Source organism: Oncorhynchus masou, chromosome 5, assembly GCF_036934945.1.
Source record: "Oncorhynchus masou masou isolate Uvic2021 chromosome 5, UVic_Omas_1.1, whole genome shotgun sequence".
Taxonomy (NCBI): Eukaryota; Metazoa; Chordata; class Actinopteri; order Salmoniformes; family Salmonidae; genus Oncorhynchus; species Oncorhynchus masou.
Genome location: NC_088216.1, coordinates 48,438,127 through 48,455,984, shown reverse-complemented (window position 1 = coordinate 48,455,984; position 17,858 = coordinate 48,438,127). Strand labels below are relative to the sequence as shown.

The 17,858-nt window shown below is 44.3% G+C and overlaps 1 protein-coding gene across 12 annotated transcripts in view; it reads right to left on the bottom strand.

Moving 5' to 3' along the window:
• Positions 1-17,858, bottom strand: part of nfasca (neurofascin homolog (chicken) a) — a 153,284-nt gene that overhangs the window by 99,281 nt on the left and 36,145 nt on the right. For 10 of the 12 annotated variants that reach the window (XM_064965813.1, XM_064965824.1, XM_064965817.1 and 7 more), the window contains exon 1: positions 1,976-2,319. The exons of 1 other annotated variant lie outside the window; for it this stretch is intronic. The gene's annotated coding sequence lies outside the window, so the exon portion shown is untranslated. Of the gene's footprint in view, positions 1-1,975; positions 2,320-17,858 lie in introns of those variants that run through there. One more of the 12 variants, XM_064965814.1, reaches the window with a different exon arrangement.

Sequence of the window (17,858 nt, the reverse complement as noted above, 5' to 3'; positions counted from 1 at the left end):
TCTGTTTTCATGTCTTCCATGTCTCTGTCCATGTCCTTGTCTGTTTTCGTGTGTCTGTTTTCTGGTGTGTGTTAACCTGCCGATGGATTCTTGTCTCTTCCAATAATCATTGTCTTTCCCAGTGTGTTTGGTGTTTGTGCGTGTGCGTGTGCGTGTGCGTGTGTGTGTGTGTGTGTGTGTGTGTGTGTGTGTGTGTGTGTTTGTGTGTGTGTCTGAATAACGGTCAGCTAAGGAGAGTTCTGACACAAAGAACTCTCATCTGTCTGACAACGGCTCAAAGCTGGAACACCGCTGACATCACAGAACACACACACACACACACCAAGACAGCAGCATCACCACATTGCCAAACACACTGGGAGAGACAAGAAGCCATAGGCAGATTACGGTAACACACACACACACACACACACACACACACACACAGAGAGAGAAACACACACTCATGTGCACACACTTGCGGGGGAGTGGTATGACAATGGCATCACCAGGTTTCTAACAGAGACAGATGAAGTAGCCATAGACAGTATACACTGATCACAGGGGGCTGGCGAGGGGAGGACGGCTCATAATAATGGCTGGAACGAAGTGAATGGAATCAAACATGGAACCATGTATTTGATCAGTTCGGTACCATTCCATGTACTCTGTTCCAGCCATTACTATCAGCCCGTCCTCCTCAAGTGCCACCAACCTCCTGTGACACAGACACACTAGACAGGCAACACACAATCACTCAGTACAGACAGACAAAGTATGAATGACCACTGTTAGAGAGACAGAGTATGGGCATTGGCAACGGGCAATGGGCAGCAGCGACATATACACTAGACTGATATGGTTGACAGAGGTAGCATATAGCCTGTGGTCCCAAAGACATGATCAATAACAGCAATCAAACTGTGTCAGACGGACCGATCAGTGCGTGTGGCAGTATTGACAGCGCACACACTCTTATTCTTCATTTTAACCAGCACACGGATCCTGATGAGTGTCCTTTCTACCTCACAAAGCATAGAACACAGCAGAACATCCTTCTAACAACGGAGCACCAGACAAATCTGAGAAGGCAGTAATTAGACATGCACCTGGGCTGCATCAGTGATTTAATGATTGGTTCGGCTCCATTCTGGTTCGTAAAAATGAAACAACTTGCCTTTGTTAAAGACAAACACCACAGGACAAAATGGAACCATGTATGACAACAACAACAAAAACTTTGTCAGCGTTCCTCAAAGGAGGATTGTAAGGGTTTTTCATGACCATGAACGAAAACATTATTGTATGATAATATCCCAAATTGTAAAATAAATAAAAATAATAATAAAAGCCTTTTTTCCCCCGCCAAAGCACGGTAGAGTGAACACGCATAACCACGATATCGAAATATGAATGAAACATCCATATGCTAACACACACATAAACAGCGGCAAAATAAGAGCTCTGCAAATGAGAACACACACAATTACCATCTCTATGACAGCCTTTGAAACACACATAGTGGCGCACTCTAACAAAAGCATCTTTCCGCCGGGCACAGACAGCACAGACAGCACAGACAGCACAGACAGCACAGACAGCACAGACAGCACAGACAGCACAGCACAGACAGCACAGACAGCACAGACAGCACAGATAGCACAGACAGCACAGATAGCACAGACAGCACAGACAGCACAGACAGCACAGACAGCACAGATAGCACAGACAGCACAGACAGCACAGACAGCACAGATAGCACAGACAGCACAGACAGCACAGACAGTACAGATAGCACAGACAGCACAGACAGCACAGGCAGCACAGATAGCACAGACAGCACAGACAGCACAGACAGCACAGCACAGCACAGACAGCACAGACAGCACAGATAGCACAGCACAGACAGCACAGACAGCACAGCACAGCACAGCACAGCACAGCACACACACACACACACACACACACACACACACACACACACACACACACACACCTCTGAAGAGAGACAGATTACCGATCAGTGGAGGGTATCTGACCAGGTGAAACTGTGCTCCCCTAGAGAACACTGCTCCCCATCACAGGAAGTCCTAGTCTGGTCCTCTGGGCTCAGTGTTATGTCACGAAACGTCCCCCCTGGTACATCCAGATCCAGGAAATAAAACCGACTGACAGATCCAGTCACACAGGAAGAAACAGAACACAGGGCAAGTTGATTTGATAATGCTACAGAAAGACTGATGCCTCCTCTCTCTCTCTCTCTCTCTCTCTCTCTCTCTCTCCCTCTCTCTCTCTCTGTGTCTGTTTCTGTCCTCGCTCTAGCTCGTTCCACATCCACACATCCACACAAACACACTCACAAATACAGATCCTCCATCTGCTGCCGCCCCCTTGCCTTCTCCCTGCCCACCTCATGAATTATTCATGAGCCCCTCCCCCACGCTTGCTCAGAAACACACGCGTGCACAATCGTTCACAGACACACACACACATAGAAAGAGACGTATAAACACACAAATTGACACAAACTCACACATGTGCATGCACTATCACACACACACACAGCCAAAACCAGTCAAAGACACAAAAATACATCTTCACAAGCACGCTCAAGCACACACACGCATACATAGACAAAGACATAAAAGCGCAAACACACACGTCATCCATGCGTGAACACACATTCAGAGCGCACTCGCACGTATAAGACACAGTCAATCGTGCATGAACACACACACACATCACAAACAAACACACACACACCCAGGCTCGTCCATGCGTACTGCTCTGAGGCGTAGCTGCTGATGTAGCCCACCGAGGTAGACCCTTAGCTGGGGAGGATTACATGGTTTTTATGGTCGACTCTGACACAGCTGGACGTGGGGTCAGGCGGCCAGAGATAGAGGAAGCGTGTGGTGTGTGTTTCTCAGGAGAGAGTGTGTGCACACATGCGGGGTCCTGGGTGCGTGCGTGTGTAGAAGGGGCAGTTAGGGCGAAGAATGTGTGTGTTTGGGTATTCTGTTGAGTGAGGGAGTGGGGGTTATCTAAGCATAGAGGCCATAGGGGCATGTTAAATATCCCCAACAGTGTCTTGAGTAGGCTGGGGGGTCACAGAGGAGCAGCAAGATTAGAGGGGGATGGGGAGGGGGGGGGTGTAAAGAAAGCAATAGTGTGTTGTTTAATCAGATTGGAGGGTGAAGGAGATTGGGGGGGGGGTGAAGGTGTAGAAATCCCCTTGTGGCGTCTGGGTTTGACCTCCTCACCTCCCATCTGCCTACCGCTCAGTCAGCCCATCCTCACCCAATCAACCGCTCCGGAACACCCTTACACAACCAATCAATAACCCCCACCCCACCAGTAACACACTAAGTCGCTAACCTAACAAAAGCCCACCTCCAACCACAACCCCCCCCCCCACACACACACACACACACACAAACACACATACTTAGAGATATGCACAAACAGAGACACACTTACCCGCGTGCACGGACAAAGATATACAAACACACTTTCGCTTGACTGACTGATTCTGTTGCTTCGCACCAGAAACACACACAAGAAGAGACAAAAGCACTCACAACACATGCCAGAAACTGGCAACAGTGGCATATAGTATAGAGCTATGGGAGACTGCTTGAGCATCGAAGAGTTCTGATGAAGAAATGCTTTGGTTGTTTGTTGTGATCACAACCACTTGTTGTAATGTCTATCTTCCTCCAAGAGTTTATGTCTATCAACAACAGAGTTTAAGAGGCTGTGTAAGTAGCTGATTACACGCTGTAGCTAGAGTGGTGAAATTAGACAGCAGGAGTCGTCTATGATATTAGTGTCTCTCTCTAGCTATGAGGGTGAGATAGATGGAGGATTTACCCAAGAAAGAAGATATATTGGGGGGGAGAGAGAGAGAGAGAGAGAGAGAGAGAGGCGAGTCCCACGTCAGAGTTTTATACAGCATAGACAGTATAAAGAACGACAGATCTAAAATAACTGGGCTCACTCTTTGCCAGGGGCCAAGTGATAATTAACTGTGTGGTCGACCCTTGTATCACAAACATGCACATACACACACACGTTACCCCATCCCATGATATCTTCCGGTTATTGAACCCTGTATGGGTCCATTCACCCTGGGCGATTTATACTGCAATTCCCTTTAATCAACAAAGACAAGTCAGTAGACACACACAGACATACACACAACGATCGCAGGCCTCTGAAAGTGGACATAAGTGGCTCATTATTTCCCTCCCATTAATGAGTAAATAAATCAAATGTTCAGATGAGCAGATCAGAGCATCAGAGCATGATTAGAATGATGATCTGGAACAGAAGAATGCTTCCTGCTTTCCCACTCTGACCTTGTCTGATGACTCAAGTCTTCTTTGGTTCAAGGGGCCAAATAAAAGGAGCGATATATTGAACAGATGTAATATTTATCTGGCTAATAGAAACAGTAAGGTTATTAAAGGTGAACTCTGCGAGTCCCGGTGCACCTAGTGTCTCTCTCTATCGCTCTCTAGGTCAACAACCAACAGTGGATGAGCAGCACTGGTACAACTTTAGCTCCAGTCATGCCTAGAGGGCCAAAGCAATCTCTGTCTGCTAGTTCTCACTACTCATTAGCACAGTCAGTGGGAGTCATGTAAAAGAGTTTTGAGCACCTGGGAAAGCTATTTATAGTGTATTCAGAAAGTATTCAAAATAGTTATTTTCCTCGTCAATCTACATCTCCTCAGTAAAAGCCACATGGCAGCCTGCTTGGAGTTTGCCTAAACACACTTAAAGGAGCATCATACCCTAGAAGACTAAAGGCTGTAATCGCTGCCAAAGGTGCTTCAACAAATTGCTGAGTGAAGGGTCTGAATATGTTGTAATAAATTTGCAAAAATGTCTAAAATCCTGTTTTTGCTTCGTCATGATGGGGTATTGTGTGTAGATAAGGAAAACAAACAATTTGATACATTTTAAATGTAACAAAATGTGGAAAAAAGTCGTGGTCTGAATACTACCCAAATGCACTGTATATCTAATCCATGGTCATTATCATTATATTACTGTAACTCTAGACATCCATTAGCTTCAGGTGTCACATTTGACCATTTCATTCCCCTGGTGAGATCAATGTACTATTGACGGGAGTGTGTATTGTTATTCATGGTTAAAATGGTTGAAAAAATGTACAGTAGTTTATTGGAGACCTTGAAAGAAACAAAGAAAAATGTGCTGTAGCCCAACACACACACACACACACACACACACACACACACACACACACACACACACACACACACACACACACACACACACACACACACACACACACACACACACACACACACACACACACACACACAGCTGGTTGTATTTTCTCTGTGGGTCTGTCTAAAAGCCACAGTGGGTTTTCCCTAATGGTGGAGGGAGAATGTATCACATTCCGTCTCTACTGACGTCTGTAGTGTGGGCTCCAGAAGTTATCGGGGTGGTCAATGGGGCTCTGTGTAAAGGGTTTGCATATAGAGAAGAGGGAACACATCGGGGGCAAAGAGACTGAACACCAGTGTCCGAGTGTCCAGGCTTGTTTACTTGTACAGTACGTACAAGTCCAGCAAAGAAGCCAAGGCATGCGTGCGTGCGTGCACACACACACACACACACACTCACACACACACACACACACTCACACACACACACACACACACACACACACACACACACACACACACACACACACACACACACACACACACACACACACACACACACACACACACACACACACACACACACACAGACAGATGGTTGAACATAAAAGGCCCCTTGTCTCATTGGCATCAGGTACCACGCTAATTGAGCTGTTTAAATATTTAAAGCGACAGAGAGAGGGAATAAAAGAACAGAGGGAGGGGGTAGCCTAAAATGAGGGAGGGTGAGAGCCGGAGGAGGATAGAGGGGAGAGAGAGAGACGAGTCCGAAATCAGGGTTTTAGAGGAATAGAGAGCCCCTTGTTGTTTTCGCGCAGAGAGAAAGAGATAGAATCGAGACATGATCATGGAAAACAAGCTATAAAGAGAACAGAGATGAGAGGGAGAAAAACAAAAATTGGGAGCACAAGCTAACAGCATTACATGGTGTTTAACCCGACTGGACCCCTGGAGCGGAACACTGAGTGATGAACAGTATGTCCCAGAAGCCGTTGTTTATCTCCCAGTATCTCTCAACTGGACAGAGAGGGGCTTCATTAGCAACTAACAACAGGGTTAGGAGATGTGTGTGTGTGTGTGTGGCCTGATAACGGCACAAGAGGACTGAAGCATCATTTACAAGAACGCTGTGTGAGCACGTGAACCACAAGAGTTTTAGTCACGCTCAGAATTGGCATACACACAAGCGTTATAGCACTTTGCAAGCCCTTATAAGCATGACATAACAAGTGTCGACGCATTCAAGTGCACATTGTTTTACTCATGGTGATGCTTGAAACGTTGAACCACAAACTCACCGAAATCAAAATGATGTTTCTACAGCACATGTGTTAGCTAGCTGCTCAAGGCTACTGTGACTATGACTGACTGTCAAAACATTTACACAACATTGACGGTTTAAATAAGCATAAAACATGAGGCTTTTTGCCTAGACTCAGTGACACACTGAATTCCAACAAGATCTCGGAGTTTCCCGTGTTATCGACGAGCATCTAATTTTGACTCATTCATTCCTCATGGTTACAGGATCTAAACAGAAACGAATGAAAGGTTGACAGTGTAGGCGTGAATTCCGAGTGGTTAAGGTTAGGGCTATGGTTTGGGGTGGTCTTAAAACAAAACGATTTAAGAACAAGGCACTGTTTCCATCAACTGTTAGCAAGTATTCTCATGGCTTGATAGAGCATTGTGACCTGAGGTCTACGTTGCATGCTCCGAGCATCATGAGTTTGCGCTCAGTGCTGGGCATTTGTTTTTCAAAAATGTTTGTGCGCGCCGAGGAAGGCATATATTAACATTTTCGGGACCTTTTCAAACGTCCGAAATCGAAGTCTATTTCTAGTGATCAGGCTGCTGAATTCAGGGTTGGGTAAATCCATTTGAATTCAATCACTTTTTGACCGCACCACTTTTGATTTGAACAAAACCCTCCGTACATATTTGCCCATTGTAGAAGTGCTCAGAAAGTGACTTTTTTGGACCTGAATGTCAAAACATTCAAGAGATTAAAGTGCTCAAAGTTGACCCGTTTCGCAAACCCCACCTTACCATGAGACATCCTTGTCTTCATCGCTGGGAAAGATCAACAGTGGGAAATGATATCATTTAAAAGCTTAAGAAACAGGGTTGTCAAACTATTTCATGATTTGCTGAAGAAAAAAAAAAGATTTACCATTAAAGAGGTTAAAGTCAATTTGACTTCATCTGAGGTTTCTGTGTTTTTGCCATCGGTTGAGACACGACATGCCCTTGAATACAGGGCGGGTGTCGTGTTTAGGCTGATAAATGTACTAAAATGGGAATCAAATTGAAACTTTCAAATGATACCGCCAAAACGGTTGGAGGTACAGACGTAAGTAAATGACGTGAATGGGGCCATCTTTGTGGTAGCAATTAGAAAGTTACAATTTCAATTCAATTCCCATTTGAATGGTGTACCAGATAAATTGGTCTGAAGGGATAGGTCCATTCTATGAATTGCATTTCTATGATTGAAATGGGTCGATTTGAGAACCTCTGTCTCTTAATGTTTTGGCATTCAGGTCTAAAAAAGTAACTTTCTGACCACTGCTTCCATGGGCAGACATGTCGGGAATGTTTTGTTTCAAAACAAATGGGATGCTGTCAAAAAAGGGATTGAATTCAAATGGATTTACCCTGTGTGATGGCTTGCCGTGTAACATCTAGGCTAACTGGTAGGTGTGTGGCTGCAGTATGTGGTTGTATATCATTTTAAAGGACTTGTTAAATGAATGGTCATTTGTTGTAGTGTGTTATCCTAACATGGCTGCAGCTCCAGTAAGTCTGACTTTAGATCTTTATTGCGTGTAGGCCATTCCAGATAGCCAGCACACAGCCAGAGATGAAACAGCATCACTAACTAGCGTGCAGCACTGTCACCCCAGGACACTGACCTCCAGGGCAGCAGGTGACAGGTCAGCGGGCTGAGCCCAGAGTGGAGAGCCCTAGGTGGGGCTGCTGGGCAGCTGGGCAGCTGGGCGCTCTGCTGGAGGGTCTGGAGGGCTGCCCTCTCTCCATTCAGCTCCAGGGCTTTCAATGAAGCACCACACTGGGCAGGAGAACAGCCAGGGGACACGTGAATCATACACACACAGAGGCAGGCAGGCACACACAAACACAAGCATAGACACACACACAAACACAAGCATAGACACACACACACACACACACAAGCACGGAAGTAAGCAGGCACAATTCTTTTTTATTTCCATGTCAACTGAATGAGAACATAAACCCTGTGCGTGTCCAATTCACTTGCTTGTTCTATTAGGAGATACTGTATAACAGACCTGTGCTAGAAAAGGAGCATCCTGGCCTGGCTTCTTTAGATCAATGTTACAGTCACATGTCTCTGGGTAACGACCACCACCTCTTCCTGGACCAGGACATACCGACCTGACTGACCAGGTTGTCTGATGCTGTTTGTGACCGAGACATGACCGCTCACCAAAGGACACAGTGTGCTCAGCTGGCATACATACACACACACACACACACACACACACACACACACACACACACACACACACACACACACACACACACACACACACACACACACACACACACACACACACACACACACACACACGCACGCCTTCCTGAGGTGTGTTATCACAGTACGCGCAGTCAACCCTCCCCACTGCTGTTGCATGAAAACCACAGAACTACTAGGGTTAATAGAAAGAGTAAGCAGACAGAGACAAATAGAGAACGGATCATGTAGTCCAGAGAGAGAGAGAGAGAGAGAGAGAGAGAGAGAGAGAGAGAGAGAGAGAGTAGGAGAGAGAGAGTAGGAGAGAGCGAGAGAGAGAGAGAGAGAGAGAGAGGGAGAGAGAGAGAGGGGGGGGGAGAAGAAAGAGAAAGATAGAGATGGGGGGACGGAACAAGCCTAGCCAGTAATTGGGTAAGCGTTGTCGTGACTACTGTGATGCTCAACAGGCCCCTCTAACAAATGGCTTCCTGTTGATCTGTCAGCAGCAGCGGAAGGTCCACAAACACAGACCTGACAGACACAGGACAACAGATGAACGCGGACTCTTTGTTGAACTTATGATAATGTGCCCTCTTGCTGTCTTAATGAATGGGGTGTAGGGCTAATGAATTGTCAAGAGCCATTTTCAGTTCGATAAATGTCAATGTAAATAATGTAATGTAGACAAACCGCAGAACAATCACCTTGACCGTTACTACAGACTGAAAAACACTATGTGAATGGAGCAGGGAAACACAATAATACTCCAGTAACACATGACACCACAATGACTAGGTCATCATAAGGCAGTTAGAGAGGAGAGAGAGGGGGGGGGGGAGAGAGAGAGGACCTGGCTCTCAAGAGAAGACAGGCTATGTGCACACTGCCCACAAAATGAGGTGGTAACAGAGCTGCACTTCCTAACCTCCTGTCCAACGTATGACCATATTAGAGATACATATTTCCCTCAGATTACACAGATCCACAAAGAATTCGAAAACATATCCAATTTTGATCAACTCCCATATCTACTGGGTGAAATTCCACAGTATGCCATCACAGCAGCAAGATTTGTGACCTGTTGCAACCAATATTTATGCTTATTTATTTTCCCTTGTGTTCTTTAACCATTTGTACATTGTTACAACACTGTATATATATATATGTATAATATGACATTTGTAATGTCTTTACTGTTTTGAAATTTCTGTATGTGTAATGTTTACTGTTCATTTTTATTGTTTATTTCACTTTTGTATATTATCCATCTCACTTGCTTTGGCAATGTTAACACATGTTTCCCATGCCAATAAAGCCCCTTGAATTGAATTGAATTGAGAGGGGGGAGGAGAGAGAGAGAGAGACAGAGAGAGAGACAGAGGGAGAGAGAGAGGGGGGTAAGAAAGAGACAGAGACAGGGACAGAGAGAGAGAGGGGGGAATATAGAAAGGTGGAGAAAGAGAGAGACAGAGAGAGAGAGACAGGGAGAGAGAGAGAGAGACAGAGAAAGAGAGAGCGAGAAAGAGGGAGATAGAGAGAGAGATGCAGAGAGCGGGAGAGCGTCCTTTAATTACGGCACTGCAAACATGTTTTACACACACACTCAGTGACAGCAGGCCATGTCTGCCAGCATGTGTGTTTGTCTTGAGACTGCATGTCAGTCAAACACAAGCTGTTACGCGGCGCCTTATTGTCTGACCCTTGGCCCTCTGTCTTAAGAAGCAGCCCCCACCACACACACACACACACAAGCGATGTGTATTTAAAATTATTTTACTATTCAAATAATATTGTGACATTTTTTCAGATATCCAGATAGTCAAAGTTCAAAACGACAATAAATTATACAAATATTTTGCTATTGACTATCGACCAATCAGAATGACGCGATAGAACATAATCTGTTACAAAAAACTTTTCTGTTGAGTGCTATTATTCAAAACAAATGTACACTCACTCAAGTAATCGAATACTAAAATTTGGATATCCACACACACACACACACACACACACACACACACACACACACACACACACACACACACACACACACACACACACACACACACACACACACACACACACAAAAAAAAAAACACACACACACACACACACAGTGTGTCTTAAGAGGCCAAAGAGCAACAGGAGGTGCGGTCGTTTCGTCAGTTAATAACTGTCGGGGCCAGAAGGCCAGGAGGTGGGCAGGGTCAGAGCGGAGGGCCAGGGCGCCTGCCAGCATGCTTAAAATACCCCCCCCCCCTTCCTTTATGCCTCCTCCTTACCCGCATCTGACATAAGGATCATATGAACACTGGGTCATACACATACGGTCATACAACACACTTTCTTGTCTCCTTCTCTCCCCATTTCTTATGCTCACATAAACACTGGTTAAGTCACACACATCACATATTCATACCGACTCACACACACCTGATAGACCTTTCTCAAACACATAGGCCTAAGTGCACACCAACACACACACACACACACACACACACACACATACGCACACGCACACACACACACACACGCACACACACGCGCACACACAAACATCCCCAGCAGCAGTGTATGAAGGAACAATGGCGGCAGTAGCAGTTGGGGAGCAGGAGCCTGAGGAGGACAGAGAGAGGCCGGCATGTCTAATGATCAGCCATCCAAGATAACACAGGACAGGACTGGACTGACTCTGACTGGCCATCTGTAGCTTGGGCCATCTGCAACATCTGCCCCAATCAATTTCACATTTACACACACACACAGACACACACACACACAGCGTGTAGTGAGTACGGCTCAGTACATCACTGTGGCCAAGCTTCCTGCCATCCAGACACCTCTATACCAGGTGGTGTCAGAGGAAGGCCTTAAACATTGTCAATGACTTCAACCACCCAAGTCATAGACTGTTTTCTCTGCTACCTTATTTTGTAATTGTAAAGATATATTTATTTGTATTTTTATTACGGCTGCAGAGATTTTAAACAGCCTATCACTCAAATATTGTTGCTTTAAATCAGTGCACACGTAAGCACTCTCTCGCAATCTTATCAAATATTTTCAATCATCAATAATTTCAAATGACATCCTGTTCAAGATATATATATATATATATATATATATATATATATATATATATATATATATATATATATATATATATATATATATATATATATATATATATATATATATATATATCAATCAATCTTGAACAGGATGTCATTTGAAATGACCAGATAATACATTAGAAAATACATGCAGCGCAGCATTAGCCTTATATTTAGCTAATGAATGATGGGTTATGCATAATCTTCTAATTTATAGCCTCTGTCTCTTGTGCAATAAGCACGCACCTGTGCTCTGCTGGCATCTCTCCTTAATAAATAGCTCCTTAGCTCTTGGAGTCCCATGCAAGAAAATCTAGACTAGAATAGCTTGCTGGACATGATTGTTTTTTGCATTTCTTATACCAATAGACTATTCTAAGAGGGATGCAAGCTCTTGTTTGCAAGGCGCTACAGGGGGCAGTAAGTACGGCCCAGTACCTCACTGGGACTAAGCTTCCTGCCATCCAGGACCTCTATAACAGGCGGTGTCAGGAAGACCCTAAAGACTCCAGCCACCCTAATCATAGACTGTTCTCACTGCTACCATGTGGCAAGCAGTGCCGTAGCACCAAGTCGATATCCAAAAGGCTCCTAAACAGGTTCTACCCCTCAGCCATAAGACTGCTAAACTTCTTATGAAATGGCTACCCAGAATAATTGCATTGACTCCCCTTTTTTTTACATCGCTGCTACTCACGGTTCATTATCTATGCATAGTCACTTTACCCCTACCTCCATGTACATATTACCTCAATTACTTCAACTAACCTGTACCCCAGGACATTGACTCGGTACCGGTACATTCATTGTGTTACTTTTTTTAAACTTTAGTTTATTTAGTAAATATTTTCTGAACTCTTATTTTTCTGAAAACTGCATTGTTGGTTAAGGGCTTGTAAAGTAAGCATTTCACGGTAAGGTCTACTTGGCACATGGGACAAATTCAAGTCAAATCTAATCAAATTGTATGGTAAATACAGCAGCCCATAGAACTCGAGGGTAGTTTGGTAGAAGAGTGACGTGCGATGGTGGTAGGCTACAGCATGTATTTATTCCGACCCATAACTATTCAATCTTTGTGAAAGCCTTCTGCATCTAATTCGAGTCCTATATCATTCAAGGGTGTCATTAGAATGAAACGTCTTTCATTTAACTGTTGAAAGCGAGGAAGGAATGACGCAACAACAGAGAGAGCAAAAGGAGGAAGGCTGAAAACATTAGGGGAAATAGTCTGAAAGACATGTGCGCCAGCCTACTCATTAAACAAACAGGCCCAATTATATTTCAAAATTCAAATTAAATTCGCTAGCCTATACATGTAACTTTGTAGGCAGCATGTGCTTTGCCAGAATCACATGTTCTCTCCCTGCTTTATCATGGTTGGAATGATGTGCGTAAATCCAGTCCATATAATACAGTATAATACAATACAGTACAGTAATACAGTTCACACTCAAAAGGATTAGCCTACTGAAGCTAGTTTCATTTACTTATCCAAGAGAGCATATAGCTAGCTACATCTATGGGCTTTCATGTTTTTCTGTCATGCGTAATGTGCAGTAGCCTACATCATATATGTATTGGATAATGGCACAAGCATTTGGGCTTTTTTAGGCTTAGGCTCATAAAATGTATTTAATGTATGGCTCATCAGGCTCAGTTAGCATCAGGGTTGAATTTTCGTTCAAACTCGATCAAGTCCAGACACATTCCTATTTATATGCTTTATAATCCTTTTGAATGACACTTCCGGTTTTGTCGGGAAATACCGGCTTACCCGGGAGATACGTGATTTATTCTTGTGATGGAACATTTGTAAAATATCATGAAAATATTCAACCCTAACACACATACCCAGGTACATTTTGTACACAGAAACAATGTGTGTGTCACGCCCTGACCATAGAAAGCCTTTTATTCTGTATGTGGTGGTTAGGTCGGGGTGTGACTAGGGTGGGTTATCTAGGTTATTGTTTGTCTATGTTGGCCTGGTATGGTTCCCAATCAGAGACAGCTGTTTATCATTGTCTCTGATTGGGGATCATATGTAGGCAGCCATTTCCCCCACTGTGTTTTGTGGGATCTTGTTTGTGTGTGGTGGCCTGTGAGCACGCCATGACGTCACGGTTCGTTTCATTTCAATTAAACATGTGGAACTCTACGTCCGCTGCGCCTCGGTTATAACGACTGTGAAAGAACAGTGGCTAAGAGTTCATATCGAAACAATATCTGTTCCAAACATGTTCTATTGGAAAGACATGGCGAAAACACCAGTCAATGCATGTGTCTGAGAGTTGGTGACATCATTACCTGCAATATAAATGCATCTCAATCATGTCCTCTATCATAGCAGTGCCACTAATTATATGAATTCTCCCTCTCTATCTTTCACTCTCCTTCAGAAACACAAATTGGATATGTACAGTGAACTCCAAAAGTTTTGGGACAGTGTCAAATGTTTTGTTGTTTTGGCTCTGTACTCCAGCACGTTGGATTTGAAATTATACAATTATTATGAAGTTAAAGTGCTGACTGTCAGCTTTCATTTGAGGGTATTTTATCCATATTGGGTGAACTGTTAGGAAATTACAGTACTTTTTGTGCATATTCTCCCCATTTTGGAGGACTAAAAGTATTGGGACAAATTCACTTGTATGTGTATTAAAATAGTGAAACGCTTATTTGGTCACGTATTCCTAGCATGCAATGATTGCATCAAGCTTGTGGCTCTACAAACTTGTTGGACACATTTTCTGATTGTTTTGGTTGTGTTTCAGATTGTTCTGAATGGTAAATGTTTCATGTCATTTTGGAGTCACTTTTATTGTAAATAAGAATAGAATATGTTTCTGAACACCTCTACATTAAAATGGATGCTACCATGATTACGGATAGTCCTGAATGAGTTGTGGATAATGATGAGTGAGAAAGTTACAGACGCTAAACTCTCACCACTACAATAACAGGATAGCATTTTTTTGGGGGGGGGGGTATAATATTTGTGCTCCTGTAACTTTCTCACTCATCATTATTCCTGATTCATTCAGGACTATCCGTAACCATGGTAGCATCCATATTAATGTTGAAGTGTTTAGAAACATATTCTATACTTATTTTACAATGAAACTGATTGTTTTGGTTGTGTTTCAGATGGTTCTGAATGGTAGATGTTTTATGTCATTTTGGAGTCACTTTTATTGTAAATAACAATAGAATATGTTTCTGAACACCAAAGCCAATCAGAATTACAATCATTAAAAACAAATGTTATACCCCTTGACAAGAATAGGACTTGGAAATATGGAAGTATAGATTAGCCAAACCGTTTTACCTGAGCATAACCCCAAAACGAAGGACATATTAGCCAGCCATACTGGGTTGTTTATGATTTTGTTGTCATGGAGGACTGATTGGGCACATTGATTTGAGTTGAAAAATAAATGCTACGCTCATGGAGTGGCATGCTTTGAGCACTATTGAAAAGTGCTATGTAAAAATGAATGTCATATGCTACATTTGCTATAGGTCTATTGTTTACCTTTTTGTTGGTGACACTTTGATATCTTGATAATATGCAGCTGTTTAAAGGGCAAATTCACAGATTAAACAATAACAAAACGGTCGCCCAGCCTCTGAGGGATGGGCCTGGAGAAATGTAACCACTCTCAGATTAATAGCCAGAGCTATGGACTGACCCTCCATGATATCAAAAGCATTGTGCTAACCATGTTATGAGGCTTTAGAGTGTTTGCTTACATTTACAATGTTGACAAACATTGGGGGAAAAACAAGCTTTATATTTTGGGTTCTCATGGAGTGGGACAGCTGAACCAAACTCATGAGGAATTTACAAGTTATATTCTTCAAGAATCAATGGATATATATATATATATGTAAATATATATATATATATATAATTTCTAAACTCAAAAATAGATGTAGCAACTGCAGATTGCCCCTTTTAAGTATAACAAAAGTGTGTGAGTTTGAGCATGTGTCCTTTAGGCCAATGGATTATTTTATTTTATCAGTATGAATTAGATTGAGCAATAAAAGCATCACTTTTATTTCATAGGCTGGGATCTGCCCTATGCAGCTGTTGCAAGAGCGCTTGTAACGTTCGTCTGAAGCTGCCTCTGATTGGGAACCACACTCGGCCAAAACCAAAGAAATACACAACCTAGAATGCCTACCCCACATCACAACCTGACCTCACCAAATAGAGAAATAAAACGGCTCTCTAAGGTCAGGGCGTGACAGTACCCCCTGCCCCCCAACGGTGCGGACTCCCGGCCGCAAACCTGAACCTATAGGGGAGGGTCCGGGTGGGCATCTACCCTTGGCGGCGGCTCCGGTTCGGAGCTTAGCCCCTGCTCCACCTCTGACTCTCCCCACCTTGGTGGCGCCTCTGGTGCGGGGACCCTCCTCGCCGGCCCCGGACTGGGGACCCTCGCCACAGGCCCCGGACTGGGGACCCTCGTTGCAGGACCGGACTGGGGACTGTCGCTGGAGACTCCGGAGTGGGGACCGTCGCTGGAAGTTCCGGACTGGAGACCGTTGCTGGAGACTCCGGAGTGGGGACCGTCGCTGGAGGTTCCGGACTGGAGACCGTCGCTGGAGACTCCGGAGTGGGGACCGTCGCTGGAGACTCCGGACTGGGGACCGTCGACTGGAGGACCGGACTCGCTGGAGGTTCCGGACTGGAGACCGTCGCTGGAGACTCCGGACTGGGGACCGTCGCTGGAGACTCCGGACTGGGGACCGTCGCTGGAGGTTCCGGACTGGAGACCGTCGCTGGAGGTTCCGGACTGGGGACCGTCGCTGGAGGTTCCGGACTGGGGACCGTCGCTGGAGACTCCGGACTGGGGACCGTCGCTGGAGGTTCCGGACTGGGGACCGTCGCTGGAGGTTCCGGACTGGAGACCGTCGCTGGAGGCTCCGGACCGGGGTGGGTAGTTCTGTCACGAATGTTGTCAGGGAAATGACCGGAACAAGGTGCAGCGTGGAGAGCGTACATTTTCCTTTATTAAGAATGTCGCCAACAAAACAAGAAACACCAAAAACGAACGTGCAGCTTCCTAGGGCTATACCTGCCACTAACAAAGGCAACTACCCACAACTGCCCTGCTTTTGTGCAAGGGCAGTCAGGTCTGGAGATTACCAAGGACTATATCTGTTCCTGGTTCTACATTTTTTGAATGGGGCATGCTTAATTAAGATGGTGAGGAAGGCATCCTCTGATGTGATTGCACACTGTGGTATTTCACCCAATAGATATGGAAGTTTATCAGAATTGGATTTGTTTTCGAATACTTTGTGTTTCTGTGTAATCTGAGGGAAATATGTGTCTCTAATATGGTCATACATTTGGCAAGAGGTTAGGAAGTGCAGCTCAGTTTCCACCTCATTTTGTGGGCAGTGTGCACATAGCCTGTTTTCTCTCGAGAGCCAGGTCTGCCTTTGGCGGCCTTTCTCAATGGCAAGGCTATGCTCACTGAGTCTGAACATTGTCAAAGCTTTCCTTAATTTTTGGTCAGTTACATTGGTCAGGTATTTTGCCACTGTGTACTCTCTGTTTAGGGCCAAATAGCATTCTGGTTTGCTCTGGATTTTTGTACATTCTTTCCAATGAGTCATGTAATTATCTTTTTGTTTTCTCATGATTTGGTTCTGTCTAATTGTGTTGCTGTCCTGGGGCTCTGTTTGTGAACAGCATGCTTCTCCAGGTTCATTTCTCTGTAGGTGATGGCTTTCTAATGGAAGGTTAGGGAATTGCGTCCTTTTAGGTGGTTGTAGAATTTCATGGCTCTTTTCTGGACTTTAATAATGCGGGTATTGGCCTAATTCTGCTCTGCATGCATTTTTGGGGATTTTACGTTGTACATGGCGGATATTTTTGCAGAATTCTGCATCGAAAGTCTCAATTTGGTGTTTGTCCCATTTTGTTAACTCTTGGTTGGTGAGCAGACCCCAGACCTCACAACCATGAAGGGCAATGGATTCAAGTATTTTTGGTCAAATCCTATTTGATATCTTGAGGTATGTATCGTTTTTTTGTCCTCTAGG